The 16,631-nt window shown below is 37.4% G+C and overlaps 1 protein-coding gene and 1 pseudogene across 1 annotated transcript in view; one reads left to right on the top strand and one right to left on the bottom strand.

The window, feature by feature from the left end:
- The window catches only part of BTG4 (BTG anti-proliferation factor 4), a 48,669-nt gene that overhangs the window by 23,464 nt on the left and 8,574 nt on the right, over positions 1-16,631 (bottom strand). The window lies entirely within an intron of this gene.
- Positions 10,215-12,278, top strand: LOC136337745 (U3 small nucleolar RNA-associated protein 4 homolog pseudogene; annotated as a pseudogene).

The following is a 16,631-nucleotide window of genomic DNA, read 5'->3' as shown; positions in this document are numbered from 1 at the left end:
TGCATGACCTTTTCAAATATCTCTGACCTCCCTAGGGGGCACATTGCTTTGACACTTAGCCTGCTTCTCAAACTATACCTGACACTATTTTTAATTTTTTTATTTTTTTATTATTACATGGGAAGTGGGGAGGCAGAGAGACAGACCCCTGCTAGTGTCCCAACTGGGGTCCACTTGGCAAGCTCTTTACGGGGTGATGCTTTACTCCTCTGGGGCTCTTTTAGCACCTGAGGCAAGGTCATGGAGCCATCCTCAGCACCCAGGGCCAACTTTCTTGCACCATTCGAGCCATGGCTGTGGGAGAGGAAAAGTGAGAGTGAGAGAGAGAGGAAGAGGAGGGAGAAGAGAGAAGGAGGAGGGGGAAGGATGGAGAAGCAGATGATTGCTTCTCCTGTGTGCCCTGATTGGGAATCAAATGCAGGACTTCCACACGCCAGTCCAACATTCTACTGCTGAGCCAACGGCCAGGGCCAGACAATATTTTTAATATCTTATATTCTACAGGGAAGATGGTGGGTACCTGGATCTTTAAATCATGTATAGGGATTGTAGATCTCCTGAATGTATAAGCAAATATTCCATATACATTTCTCTGTAATCAAATCTCCATTAGTTACTGGGTCAGAGATTTATTTTGTGGTTGTTGCTGGTGATGGTGATTTAGATCACTGAGATCACAGAATTTTGTTACATCCTAACTCCCACAAATTACAGAGAATGGTCAATTCTCTGTCCTCATCTAATAACAGCATTGGACACATCCAATGACTTCTTCCTCGGTACATTTTCTTCACTGTGCCTCCTCTGGTTTTCTTCCTGCCTCTCTAGCTGGTCTTTCTCCATCTCCTTTACTGATCCCTCCTCAGCCTCTTAATGTTGAAGGACCAGCATTAAGTCTTGTCCTCTTCTTTGTCTGTACTCACTCCCTGGGAGAATCTCATCCAGCCCTCAGCTTTAAATCCCATCCACAGGTCAATGACTCCCAAATTTTTATTTCTAGCCCCAAACAAGCTCTCATGTATCCGAATGCTTACTAGCCATGTACATATGGATATCTAATAAATATCTCAAACTCAGCATGCCTCAACTTATACCTGCTCCATCACAAAACCTTCCTGGTTTCAGTTAACAGCAACTTTATTCTTCTGGTTTTTCAGGCCAAAGCCTTCCTTGAAACCTCTCCCTGTGTTGTGTATAGCCCACGACCAATGCATCAGGAAGCCCTGTTGCTCTACCTTCAGAATATATCCAGAATCTGAGCACTTCTCATCACTTACACTGTTACCAGCCTGGTGCAAGTCACCATCAACCTTTGCCTGGATTACTATAATACTTACACACTTACTCCCTGGTCTCCCTGAGTCGAACCTTGCCTTTTTAGTCTAGTCTCAACACAGTAGTCAGTGGGACCCTTTAAAAATTAAAACTGACATGCTCAAAATCTTGCTGTGCCTATTTCACTTAGAGTAAAGCCAAAAGAAGCCCCAGCCCTTGGCTCCCACATCTTTACCTGCTACTCTTCCTCCCATTCACTCCACTCCAATCACACTTTCCTCCTTGCTGTTCTTTAGAGCCACCAGGTACATTCACTCCCTTCTTAAGGGTTCCCTCTGCCTGCAAAACTCTTTCCTTTAATGCAGTGGTCCTTAACCAGGAGCAATGTTTTCCCCAGAAGACATTTGGTAATGTCTGGAGACATTTTGATTGTCCTGACTCAGGAGAGGAAGCTGCCACTGTCAACTATCAGATAGGGGACCGGGATACTGCTACAATGCAGGGGATAGCTCTCACAACAATAAAAAAAAAAAAAAAAGTTGTCCATCCCCAAATGCCAGTAGTGCTGAGGTTGAGAAACCCTGGTCTCAGGAGTCAGAGCATGCCATCATGTCTTTGTTCAAGTGTTACCTTCCCAATGAGGCTTACACTGCCAATCCTATCTTAATTTGAAGCCCTCTTTACCCCTTGTTCATCAGCTTGCCCTTACTCTTTTTACCCCACTTTACTCTTTTCCATATTACTTCCTAGCATACTAATATTAGTAACATAAATACTGTATAGCATACTTACTTATATTTATTGTTTATTACTTTTATTTCCCTACTAAAATGTAAGCTCCAAAGGGGGAGAGATGTTTGTTTTCTTTCCTGATATGTACCAGGCTCATAGTAGGCTTCTGATATGTTTATTATATTCATGAATAAATAGACTTATATGAATCCTGATGCTAAATAATCAAACATTCTAATCTACCAAAGCTAACTACAAGACAGATAATAGCAAACATTTATTACAACACTCGCCACATGCCCAATGTTCTGCTATTTACATGCATTATCTAATTTGATCATCCTCATGCCCTTATAAGGTAGATGCTACTTTTACTTCTAACTTACAGATGAGGAAACTGAGGCTTCGAAGTGTAAAAACAATTTTCCAATAAAGAGATAGTTGTGGAACTGGACTGTTAGTCTTCTTCCAACCACCACATATAATGAAGTCTTATTTTATTTTGAAAGCAGAATTACATATAGTACTCTCAGGTCTACATTCTGGCTAAGAAGATCCAAAAGGCCCTGGCCAGATAGCTCAGTTGGTTGGAGCATTATCCTGAAATGCAGAGGTTGCTGGTTTAATCCCTGATCAGGGTACATACAGGAACAGATAGATGTTCCTGTCTCTCTCTTTTCCTCCCTGCTCTCTCACTAAAATCAATAAATAAAAATTTTTTAAAAAAGAAGATCCAAAAGTACTTAAAATAAACAGGAACAAAAGTATTAATTCTGTCATCAACACTCTCTATAGTACATTAAGAAAAACAAAGATCTTCTCCTCTTCACCAATATGGAACATTTCCTGAAAAGCATCCTTGCTGCAGAGCAACAAACCCCAAGAAAACCAAGAGATCAGCTTGTTAGTGAAGACAAGGTAAGGTGCCCTTATAATCTAGCATTAAGATTGTGCTCTGCTACATACACTGACACTTTTTATTGTGTTTGGGGCCATATTTATAACTGAACACATAAGCAGAGCAAAGGATTGGAAACTAATGGTGGTATGAATAGGTAGATATCCACACTTCATTCAAGAGCTTTCCCAGTACAAGCAGATGTTGTATCTTAGATCTAAGAGATATATAGGACCAAAGCAATCAAAGAGTTTCTCCCTTTGCCTTTAGGCAGGTGAAGTATGAATTCTAGAAAGCAGAAACTAAAACTCAGACTTGTCCCAGTCCACCAGCTGAAAAAGGACAACAAGTAATTAGAACTTGGGTCCACTGCCTCCTCATTCAGGGATTTTTCTAGTACTCCCTAATAATAACTACTGCTGTTTTATAAAAAGTTGTTTGTTTCAATCATAAGCATTTAAAATGTTATATAATGACAAACAACAAATGGAGATATCAATTTTAGTAGGTACTACAAATCAGACTTCTAAAGTGATTGTTTAAATACAAGGGTAGGCAAAAGTAGGTTTACAGTTGTTTGTATGGGAAAAAGATATACAGGTTATGATTATAATAATACAAGAATAAATGTGTGTTTCATGTACTTACAACTGTACACCTACTTTTTCCCACCTCTGTATATATTGTCACCATCAATGGATAAGTATTCTGGTACCTCTTCATCTTTACCAGTGCTTAGTATTTTCCATCTTTTTTATTTTATCCACTCTTCTAGGTGTATGGGGTTTTTTGGGGGGAGGGGGTTGTGTTGTTTTTTGTTTTTGTTTTTTTTACAGAAACAGAGAGAGAGTCAGAGAGAGAGAGATAGGAACAGAGAGGAACAGAGAGAGATGAGAAGCATCAATCATTAGTTTTTTGTTGCAACACCTTAGTTGTTCATTGATTGCTTTCTCATATGTGCCTTGACCGTGGGACTACAGCAGACCAAGTAAGCCCTTGCTCAGGCGAGCAACCTTGGGTACAAGCTGGTGAGCCTTGCTTAAACCAGATGAGCGCATGCTCAAGCTGGAGACCTTGGGGTCTCGAACCTAGGTCCTCCGCATCCCAGTCCAATGCTCTATCCACTGCGCCACCGCCTGGTCAGGCTGGGTGTATGGTTTTAATTTGCACTTTCCTGGTGGCCAGTGAACCTGAGCATCTTTCATATATTTGTATATCATTTGAATTTCCTCTCTTGAAAAGTGCCTATTCAAGTTGTTTGCTCATTTTCCACTGGATTGCCTACTTGATTGATAGAAATTCTTTATCCTGAAACAATTTTACTTCATTCTGTGGATTCTTTTTATTAAAAACAACTACAACCTGACCAGGCGGTGGCGCAGTCGATAGAGTGTCGGACTGGGATGCGGAAGGACCCAGGTTCGAGACCCCAAGGTTACCAGCTTGAGCACGGGTTCATCTGGTTTAAGCAAAAAGCTCACCAGCTTGGACCAAGGACACTGGCTCCAGCAAAGGGTTACTCACTCTCCTGAAGGCCCACGGTCAAGGCACATATGAGAAAGCAATCAATGAACAACTAAGGTGTCGCAACGTGCAACGAAAAACTGATGATTGATGCTTCTCATCTCTCTCCTTTCCTGTATGTCTGTCCCTGTCTATCCCTCTCTCTGACTCTCTCTCTGTCTCTGTAAAAATAATAATAATAATAATAATAATAATAAATAAAAACAACTACATGTGTTTCTTTTTTTTGTTTTAGACCTAAAAAGAAAATGATGACCTCATTTCAGTCTGCATGATTAAATGGTATTAAATATGTCAATACAACATCTGATGAAGCTGATAAAACAATTTTTAAAAATCTAACATTTGTGGGCCCTGGCCGGTTGGCTCAGTGGTAGAGTGTTGGCCTGGCGTGCGGAAGTCCCGGCCAGGACACACAGGAGAAGCGCCCATCTGCTTCTCCACCCCTCCCCTTCTCCTTCCTCTCTGTCTCTCTCTTCCCCTCCCACAGCCGAGGCTCCATTGGAGCAAAAGATGGCCCAGGCACTGGGGATGGCTCCTTGGCCTCTGCCCCAGGCGCTGGAGTGGCTCTGGTCGCAACAGAGCGACACCCCGGAGGAGCAGAGCATCGCCCCCTGGTGGGCAGAGCGTCGCCCCCTGGTGGGCGTGCCGGGTGGATCCCAGTCGGGCGCATGCGGGAGTCTGTCTGACTGTCTCTTCCCGTTTCCAGCTTCAGAAAAATACAAAAAAAAAAAATCTAACATTTGTGTGTGAATCATATATATGTATATTATAATCTTGGGTGATATAAAACAACAGAGACTAATATTTGGCCCAAAAGATAAAGAACATGCTGACATTTTCACTATGACTAAAAGATCATTAGACCATGTATTTCATTAAAGTATTCACTAATTAAAGATACTGACTGAATCTCTTTCTAGAAATGTAAAATTTGTATATATTATCATTTGTCCAGCTGACTACTAACCTAAAATTGTCTGTTGCCAAGTCACTCAAAGAAGTTAGATATATTTGCACAATATTTGGTAATGAGGATTAAGAGAGTACATAAAATATAGTCCATGTGGCATACACAAAATTCACTTTGGAGGTCCTGGTTGCACACCTCAGAGAGAGAAGCAGTCATCAGAAACCACAGTTTCAGGGTGTATTTGGGTGCTCATCAGGAGAGATGAAACCATCACATGAACCAATGTAAGCCAAAAAAAAATGTTTTCAAATACAAATTCCAAATCCTAACAGGGCTCAAATTACAAATTCAATGCCAGCAATTTAAGCTGCTTTGCACAAGGATAATTCCCTTTATCGTGCTCCACGATGATTCCCATTCAGAGTTTTTTTTAAATGGGATTTTTTTAAATATAACAATTAATTAATAATTATATTTTTAATATAACAATTAAATTAATTTTTAAATATAACAATTGTTATTGAGTATCTCAAACAATCCAAGGAAGACAGGCTAGTAAAGAAAACTTTAATTTAAACAAATACTATGTGGGTAGATAATAAATAATAACTAAATAGTGAACGCAATATCCAGTTCAAATGCAACATTTTTTAGCTCTGCAGGCTTTGTCATAATTAATATATGTCCACACATGGCTAAAGATTTAACTCTAAATTCAACCAAAATACTAATAATAAATTAAATGAGAAAATAAATTAAAACACACTGTGAGACAATAAGTCAAGAAGATTTGCAATTAAGGTTATCAAAAAGTTTTAAATCAAGCCATAAAGAACTTCTGCTCAAAGTCAATGTACTACATCTAATTCTCTCATTTCTACCATCAAATACTGACCTTGAGTTCTCATTTCTTTGCTACTAGAAGTTGGTTACTTAGTCATCTTAAGCAGCCATTCTGGTTAAATTATTAGATTTGACATTAGGCAAAGTAAGTACCAAATTTATCAGCCTTATATTTTATTTAATTACTATCTCCATTAAAATCACTGACTGCCTTTGCAGCACAGACACACATAAAATGGTCTATTAGGCAGCTGTTCTCCTGTCTTCTCCATGAACTAGAATTTCTTGTACAGAACACACCCCCTAATCAATGCATAACTTTATAGGATTAAGGATTTTTCCAGTACCTTGAGATAATATGATAAATATTGAATGTGTGCCCGCAAGGCATATAGAAGCCATATTTCACCAACTATTGACAAAAAGAACCCTTTCCCAACAATATAATACTTAGTTATTTTAAGAAGATTTGGTTTTTAATTTCAAAAATGGTACATAGACTTCAGTTTCCAAGAAGATGAGTAGTCATATTTTTTCTTACTTCTCCCACCAAACACAACCCAAATTCCCAGACATTATATATTAAAACAAATAAGAAGGTTCTGAAAGATGTACAGAAGGAAACAGAACAGCCTGGGACCTCAGAACACAAGGCAGGACCTCAGAACACAAGGCAGGACACAAGGTAGTAAATTTCACAAATTCTCTTTTTTCTTTATGTATTCCAGACTTAGCAATTAAAACAAATGAACAAACCAATGAGCACAGACCAAAAGAGTTCCACAAAAGTCTTTTCTTTCTAGCAAAAGGACTAAGAAAAGGGCTGCCTAGCAAGACAGAAAATTTTTAGATAATGACTGCTTTACTCCAGCCAACAATCACACACACACACACACACACACACACACACACCTCTGTCTACACTCACACCAGCAAAAGTTAAGTGGGGAATCTAGACTTTCCCTCTTGCCAGCCTATAACCAGGTACCCCAACTTTCTCCTGTAGTGATGCCAGAGAAACCAAGCAGAGAGCTGGGAATTTTCACCCTTTCATCCCACAGGGCAGTAACAAACCCCTGTACACCCCATGATGCCACTGGAGAACACGTGGGAAATCTAGACAGCTACCAACATATGGCAGTAATAAGTCCCCTCACCACCACCTTCCCATTGGAGTAACATCATCAGAGACCAAGTGAAGAGTTAGAACTTTACCATTGCCCAGTGGTAATAAGGCTACCCTTACCATTGTATTAGTGGAAACCACATGGGAAGCTGGAACTACTGTACCTATCTAACAGATATGAAGAATGCCTTCCTAAAGTATTAGTGAAAGCCAAGTGGAGAACCTGGACTTTTGTCTTCTACAAGGCAATAACAAGGCAGCACCCTCTGGTCCCCCTACATGCCACATTGGAATGGTGTCAAAGGAAATTAGCCAACACAAAATTTAAATAAGATTTCAAATCTTATAATCATTTATCATACTAAAAGCCAGAAATAAAATGAGTGAAAAAAATACAATAAATAGATACCAACACAAAAATGACAAATACAGTGTGTCCGTAAAGTCATGGTGCACTTTTGACCGGTCACAGGAAAGCAACAAAAGACGATAGAAATGTGAAATCTGCACCAAATAGAACCACTGAAATAGAAGGAAAACCCTCCCAGTTTCTGTAGGATGATGTGGCAGCATTTGCGCATGTACAGATGATGACATAACACCATGTATACAGCAGAGCAGCCCACTAGCCCTGCCAGTTGAGATGTGGACAGTACAGAGAAAAGTTCAGTGTGTTCTGTGGCTCGCTAAATTAGAATCTGTAACCAAAGTGCAACTTGAATATTGGTGCGTTTATAACGAAGTGCCATCACATAGGAATGACATTACTCGGTGGGATAAGCAGTTGAAGGAAACCGGCAGTTTGGTGGAGAAACCCCGTTTCGGTAGGCCATCGGGCAGTGACAAGTCTGTAGAGGCTATATGGGATAGCTACCTAAGGAGCCCTAAAACATCTGTGCGTGAGCTCACATTGAACTGCACTGAATAGGTATGAAACTGGGAGAGTTTTCCTTTTATTTGGTGCAGATTTCACATTTCTATCATCTTTTGTTGCTTTCCTATGACCAGTCAAAGTGCACCATGACTTTACGGACACACTGTATATTGAATTATATGACAATGACTTAAAAGGAGCCATCATAGAAGTGTTTCATTAAGCAATTATGAACATGCTCAAAACAAATTTAAAAAATAAAAAGTCTCAGCAAGGAACTATAAATCCCCAAGCAAAGGAGAAAACAAAGAAGAACCAAATGAAAAATTGAAAATGGAAAAATAAAAAAACCAAAATAAAAAGTTCATTGGATAAGCTTAACAGTAAAATGGAAGGAATTGGGGGTAGGGAAAGGGAAGTCAGTGGATTTTTAGATAGAACAATAGAAACTAACCATTCCAAAAAACAGAGAAAAAAACTGGACAAAAGAATGTATAGTGCCTTGGGAACATATGATACTATAAAATAATAGTCTGGTGTTCAAGTCATCAGAGTCTCAGAAAGAGAAGAGAAAGTAGGAAGGCTGTAAAAGTACTCAAGGAAAGTGGGTGAAAACTACTAAAATTTGGGAAAAGACAAAAATCTATAGATATAGATTCAAAGAGCTGACTGAATTCCAAACAGGATAAATCCAAAGCAATCCACACTACAATGTATCGCAAACTTCCGAAAACTAAAAGCAGAGAAAAAAATCTTGAAAGCAGCCAGAGAAGTATGACATCTTACCTATAGTCAAAAATAATTTTGATGACATATTTTTTATTAGAAACCATAGAAGCTAGGAAGAAGTGGCACATTTTTCTAGAACTGAAAAAAAAAGGAAACAATCAATCTAGAATTCTATATCCAATGAAAATATTCTTTAGGAATGAAGAGAAAAATCAAGACATTTATAGGTATAGAAAAACGAAGAATATGTTATAGCCCTACCTAACCTGAGAGGAAGGCTAAAGGAAATTCTTTAAAAAGAAAGGAAACAAAAGAAAAAATGTTGGAACACCAGGAAGGAAAATCATGGCAAGCAATAATAAGGATAAATATAATAGACTTCTAAATTATGTTTAACAGCTGAAGTAAAAATTTTAATACTGTTGATGTGGCTCTAAATATATGTAGAGGAAATATTTAATACAATTATATTAGAAAGGGAGAAGGATAAAAAACAATAAGGGGATTCAGGTTTCAATACTTCACATGAACTGATAAAATGACTACACTGGTGGCCCATGACATGTAAATAATGCAATACCTAAAGCAACCACTATAAAAGCAATACAAAGAGACTCAAAAGTCTATATTAAAAAATACTATAAATATCTAATTTTTTGAGGAATCTCCATACTGTTTTCCCCAGCCATCTCACTTATATACTAGGAATATATCCCAAGGACACCATATCACCGACTGAAAAAAAAATGCACCCCCATGTTTATGGCAGCATTGTTCACAATAGCAAAGATCTGGAAACAGCCCAAGTGTCCATCAGTGGACGAGTGGATTAAAAAGCTGTGGTACATATATACAATGGAATACTATGGGGCTATGAAAAAGAATGAAATATTACCTTTTGCAATAACATGAATGTACCTGGAAACTATTATGTTGAGTGAAATAAGCCAGGCAGAGAAAGAAAAATATCATATGACCTCACTCATTTGAGGAATCCAAGGAATAATGAGAACTGAGGAACGGAATTGAGACAGAGAAGGGATCAAAGAGACCAGAGGAAAAGAGGACAGAGGGAAAGGGGATGATAGGATGGGATAAACCTGAAGGGAAGGGGGAGGGCGCTGTAGGGAGGGGGGCAAGGGGGAATGGAGGAGGCATTCGGGGTGACCCTAGAATCTATGTAAACACAATTAATTAAATTTTTTTAAAAATACTATATATAGGCACTGAGCACTTCTGGTAAGACCATGGGAAAGCACACTCCCATAGGACTAGGATAGAAAGAAGGGAACACCCATCCATGAAAATAGGTGAATTTATTGTCCATCACGTTTGTTTAGTTATGTTTCATCAGGGATTTGCTGTGTGGCTTACAATAACCAGTCAAACAGATTGGCTGTTTCAAGAACAGATGGCACTGTGAAAATTTATAACTTGTCAGTAAACTACTTTCAGGAGAAATATTTCCCAGCTTGTGAGTCTTGAGCTACAGAAGCTCTGTGTTGGCCAAAAGGACAGCAATTCTTTAGTGCTAGGTTAAACAGAGATTGGTGGATATGGATCGCAAGCAGTAAACCTCAAGTATTCTGTGGATGCCTTTGGAGGATCCACTTGGAGCATAGCTTCCAGCCCCACTGGCTCTCACAACCCAAAGTGGTTGACTATGAAGATGGTACTGTGAAACTATTTCATATCATCCAAAACCCAGTTTGAAAGAAATTTTGATAGGAAACTCACATCCTGAGTCTCAGCTGGCATCCCTCTCATACCCACATTGCCGCTGGCTCATAGAGTACATTAGTGTGTTTGACGTCAAATCAGGTAGCATTATTCATAAGATGCTTCTGGATAGGCAACACATGGGTATATCTAAGCAGAAGTGTATCAAATAGGGCATTGCTTTCTTGTCAGATGGTACTGTCATAAGTGTGGACTCTGCTGGAAAGGTGCAGTTCTGGGAGCCAGCTACTGGGACTCTTGTGAAGATTCATCTCATTGCAAGTGCTGACATGCAGCCTATTGCAGTACTGATCAAGAAGACAATTTTGTGGTGAGCACAGCTGAAAGGACAGTATTTCATTATCAGGTGGTCTCTGTGACTTCCAAGAGCAGTGAGAAACAGTGAGCAAAAACATTCCAGCATCCTACCCAAGATGTTCAAACCATGGCCTGCAGCCCTACAGCAGTGACATCTGGAAGCGCTGACACCCACTTAGTCATTTTTCCTATCCTGGAGAAAATGAAGATGAAGAATTATGATGATGCTGCTCTCTGAAATACCATTTTTCCCCATCGATACTTCATTTCTTGTTCAAAAAGGAGGCAGCCTCTCCTCTTCCAGTTTTCTTATCTCTTGGGTCTTTGGTGACTAGGATCTACAGTTGCAACAGGAAAGCATGAGGATACTCTTCCACTCTCTAAAGATGCAGATCATTTATTGCACCTCAAGACAAAGGAACCCTGAGAACATTATCTGTAGCAATATCTTCCCACATAGAAGTTGGATAGCCTATTCTACAGCTTCTCAGTTTTTTCTCTATCAATTGGATTATGAACACGACAATTTAAGCCTCCAAAGGGGTTTCCAAAATGCCAGTGTTCTTTTACTCTGACCTTCAGATTTTTTCTCAAGCTTCAACAAAAACAAAAAAGATTCAGCAAAGCTCTCATGCCATCAAATCAAGGGTCTCTACACATGATTCAGTTGTTAGAATGATGCTTCAAACACCTGCCTACTTTCCAGCTTTACTCAGGGCCAGTGGAGTCCATGCGTCTTTTGGCAGCCAGCCTAGGTAGGAATTGGCTAGCCGTATCAGGTACCAGTGGGGAGTCCATGTGAGCATGTAAAACATCTAAAGCTTCATTGTCAGGTGCTTGCCTACAGTTAGTTTCCCTGTATCTGCTCTGACCATCATCCCCAATACCAACAACTTTGTCACTGCTCATTCTGACCAGTGGATATTTGAATACAGCATCCTAGACAAACACTATACAGAGTAGAGCCAGACCACCCAGAAGCAGGTGTTTCATCATTCTTGGCTTCAAAGGCATACTCCCACCAAATACATCAATTTTTATTTCAAGAAATCAATGCACATTCTTCTCCATGATGCCTACACATTCTGAATTATCAAGTCACTATCTCTTCCAAATGACAAAACCTGCTCTACCATCTACTTCCTCTCATAAATGAATCAGATGTCATCAGGAGGCACACAGTCCCTGCCTTTAAAATTTCTAAGATATATAAGCTTCTGTTCTTCCTGGATCTTTTGGATGAAAGAACATTGGTGGTAGCAGAAGACCTCTTGACATCATTGCTCAGCTCCTACACCCATCAAAAAAGAAGAAATTTGGGACCTAAAACAGGGCATTGCCTGTGTACTTTCTTGAATTGTTTTACCTTGTTTGTTTTCACAAATAATGATAATGAAACAAAGTTTTTCTTTAAGAAAAAATAGTATACATAAGCTAAAATGTAATTCTAACAAATGTTCAAGTAACCCACAGAAAGGCAAGGAAAAGAAAACAAATAAAAAAACAGAGAGAACAAACAGAAAACAGAAATTAAATGATAAGACTTAAGACCTAACATATCTATAATAAATATAAATATTCCAAATACACCACCTGAAAGACAAGGAATGACTCAACTGTATGCTATCTGTAAGAAACTCACTTTAAATATAACAATATAAGCAAGTTGCAAATAAAAAGAAGGAAAAGATATACCATGTGCTCATTAATAAAAAGAAACCAAGAGTGGTTATATTAATATCAGGTAAAAGGACATCAGGGCAAAGTAAATTACCAGAGACAAAGAGGGATATTAATGATAAAAGGATTAACTACAAAGAAGACATAGCAGTCTTAAATGTGTATACATAAAACAATAGAGCTATACCATATGTAAAACAAAAACAGCTAGAAGTGAAAGGAGAAATAGACATATTACAATTATTGTTGGAATTTTCAACACCTCCCCCCCACAATTCATAAAACTACATAGAAAAATCATCAAGAATATAGAAGAACTCAATACAATCTATCAACCAATAGTACTAATTAACACTTCTGGAACTCTGTCCTACAACAACATCCAAATACATTCTTTATACATGCCCAATAAACATGTATCAAGATATCCTGAGGTATAAAACAAATTTGAAAGAATTGAAGATGTAAATTGTGTATTTTCCTACCAGGATAGAATTACGCTAGAAATCACTAACAGAAAAATAAAAGTAAATCTCAAAACACTTAGAAACTTAACAATACACTTCTAAATAATCAAAGAGTCAAGGAAGTCATCTCAACATTTGTTTCAATTCATTGAATTGAATGACAATGAAGAATGAACATATCAAAGTTTGCTGAGAGGAAAATATATAACACTAATTTATAGCACATATATTAGGAAACAGGTAAACTCTCAAATCAATAATCTAAGCTTTTAACTCAAAAACCTAGAAAAAGAAGAGCAAAATAAACCAAAAACAAGTGGAAGGAAGAAAATAATAAACAGCAGAAATCAACGTAATTGAAAACAGAAAAACAATAAGAAAAAACTCAATAAAGTAAAGATCTGTTTTTATTAGAAAGGCCAATAAAACTGACAAACCTCTAACAAGACTGACAGTGAAAAAGAGAGAGAAAACACAAATACCAATATCAGGAATCAATGGAGAGGTATTACTACAGACATTTAAAAAATCATAAGGAAACAAACAACAACTCTACAAAAATAATTCAACAGATAATACGGACCAATTCATCAAAAAACAAACTACTACAACTCACCCAACATAAAATAAATCACTTGAATAGCCTTATAATTATTAAGAAACTTAAACTCATAATTTTAAAATTCCCAAAGAAGAATTTTCCAGGTGCAGATGACTTCACCATATAAATCTACCAAATATTTAAAAACAGAAATTAACACAAATTGTACATAATCTTTTCCAGAAAACAGAAGAGGGATCACTCTCCAAATTACATTGTGAAGTTTTTATAATGTATGTATATATTATATTTATATATATTTATAACATATGTATATATAAAAATAATTATCCACCACAATCAAGTGGGCTTTATTCCATAGGTGCAAAGTTGGTTCAATATTCAAAAGCAGCAATGTAATTCACATATCAACAGGTTAAGGCAGAAAAATCTCAAGTTTATAACAATGAATACAGAAAAAGTATTTGACAAAATGTGACCCATTTATATTGAAAACTGTTAGAAAAATAGAAATAGAAGGAAACTTCTTCAATGTGATATAAGAACATCTACAAAACTGGTAAGAATCTACATAATGGTAAAAGACTGTCTGCTCTCCCCTAAGATTAGAACAAGGTAAGGATGTCCCCACTACTCTCATTTAACACAGTGTTAGAAGTTCTAGCCACTACAACAAGGGAAGAAAAAGAAAGGACATCCAGATTGAGAAGGAAGAAATAAATCTATCCCTATATACAGATATCATTATTGTCTACATAGAAAATCCCATGGAATGTACAAAAAGTTAAAAATAATTTTTGGAATTAATGAGTTCATTAAGATGACCAAATAAAAGATAAGCATATCTCTATCTCTATGACCAGTAAATACATGGATAAATACCAAAATGTAAAAATATAACACCTCTTTTAACTACTCTAAAATGAAATTCTTGGTATAAATCTCAAGTACTGTATAGGATTTGCATGCTAACAATTTCAAAATGCTGATTAAAGAATCAATATTGCCTGACCAGGCAGTGGCGCAGTGTGGATAGAGCGTCGGACTGAGATGTGGAGGACCCGGGTTTGGGTCCCCAAGGTCGCCAGCTTAAGAATGGTCTCATCTGGTTTGAGCAAGGCTCACCAGTTTGAGCCCAAGGTCGCTGACTCAAACAAGGGGTCACTCGGTCTGCTGTAGCCTCCCAGTCAAAGCACATATGAGAGATTAATCAATGAACAACTGGGGAGCCGCAACTACGAGTTGACGCTTCTCATCTCTCTCCCTCTATCTTTCTCACTAAATAATAATAATAATAATGTCACATGTTTGAAAGTTTCCGAGAGAGTAAATATTTAAAGTTCTCACCAGAAGATAAACTTTTATAACTACGTATGGTGGTGGATCTTAACTAGACTTATTGTGGTGATTATTTAACAGGGTATACAAATATCCAAATCATGTTGTATACCTGAAAATAATGTTATCTGTCAATTACATCTCGGTTTTAAAAAATGACATGAGAAATAAGGGACAAGGAAAAAATTAAGAGTGCTAATTTCTACAGCTTACATAGCAATAAATAATCAATATTGTATAAAAATATTTAAGTTTTAAAGACTGCTACATAGGCCCTGGACAGTTGGCTTAGTGGTAGAGCATCGGCCCAGCATGCAGATGTCTCAGGTTCGATTCCCCGTCAGAGCACACAGGAGAAGCACCCATCTGCTTCTCTACCCTTCCCCCCTCTTCTTCTTCCCTATCTCTCTTCCCTTTCTGCAGCTAAGGCTCCATTGGAGCAAAGTTGGCCTGGGTGCTGAGGACAGCTCTATGAACTCGCTTCAGGGGCTAGAATGGCTCTGGTTGCAACAGAGCAACACCCCAGATGGGAAGAGTATTGCCCCTAGTGGTTTTGCTGGGTAGATTCATGTCGGGCACATGCAGGAGTCTGTCCCTCTGCCTCCCTGCTTCTCACTTCATAAAAATACAAAAATAGAATAAAAATAAATAAATAAATAAATAAATAAATACTGTTGCAACCTCTTGGTGTTTTCCTTTAAAAAATGAAAATAAAACTTTCAGGAAATAAAATATTTTGTGATAGAAAATCATGACCATTTTAATAATTCTTTGTTTCAGTTTAGGTTTCTTCATTTTGCTAAGATCTATTGTTTAACAAGCAGCTTCTGTAGAGTGGTTTTCTTATCAAATTGTCTGTATATTCTTCCATCTGTGTGTATAAGAGGATGGCTGGAAAAATGGTCACCATTTGATGTTAATAATGGTAATTTCTGGCTAGATGTGATTGATTTTTAATTTCTTGGCGCTGTGTTTTTCTGCTTGGCTTAAATTCTTTATGGTGAGCATGTATCACTCTTAATTATTATCATCATAATTATTAAGTTTATTAAGAGGTTTAGAAATAAACCAATTTTTTAAAAAAGGAAGTATGTATCTTAAGTAATTTTTAAACAAGCTCTCATTGGCCTTATGAAATAAAAATAACAGCCAGTACAAAACAGAAACTAGAAAACTGTATTATAAAGATTCCTCCTCCTGAAATAAAGATCTACTTTTTTTTAAAACGGCTAATGAAGAAACACACAAACTTTTAAAGTTTTCTTAAAACAAAATAAACAAGGAATATATTAAAAACATAATGTTTATTTAAACTTACTTTTCATGATTCATTGAATCTTAATCATACCTCAATATCTTCATTTTATTACCTTATTGAGTACATTTGTGATACATAAAACTATTACATAAAAAACTTAGTGCTACATAAAACTTCATATAAAATTATATAAGAATTAAAAGTACAGCTCAGAAAAGTTATAATTTGAGTGAGAGGATTCACCATCATGCACACTGGCTCCTAATGTATTTTTTCTGTTTCATGGGACTTTCAATCTTAGATTAGTTTCATTTTGGTTAAAATAAAGTGGCTCCTGTGAGCTCTGTCCCACTGAGTGTCCAGCACTACTTTATC

This window comes from Saccopteryx bilineata, chromosome 1, assembly GCF_036850765.1.
Source record: "Saccopteryx bilineata isolate mSacBil1 chromosome 1, mSacBil1_pri_phased_curated, whole genome shotgun sequence".
In the NCBI taxonomy this organism is placed as follows: domain Eukaryota; kingdom Metazoa; phylum Chordata; class Mammalia; order Chiroptera; family Emballonuridae; genus Saccopteryx; species Saccopteryx bilineata.
Note: the sequence above shows the minus strand (reverse complement) of the source record. Positions and strands in the feature narration are given on the sequence as shown.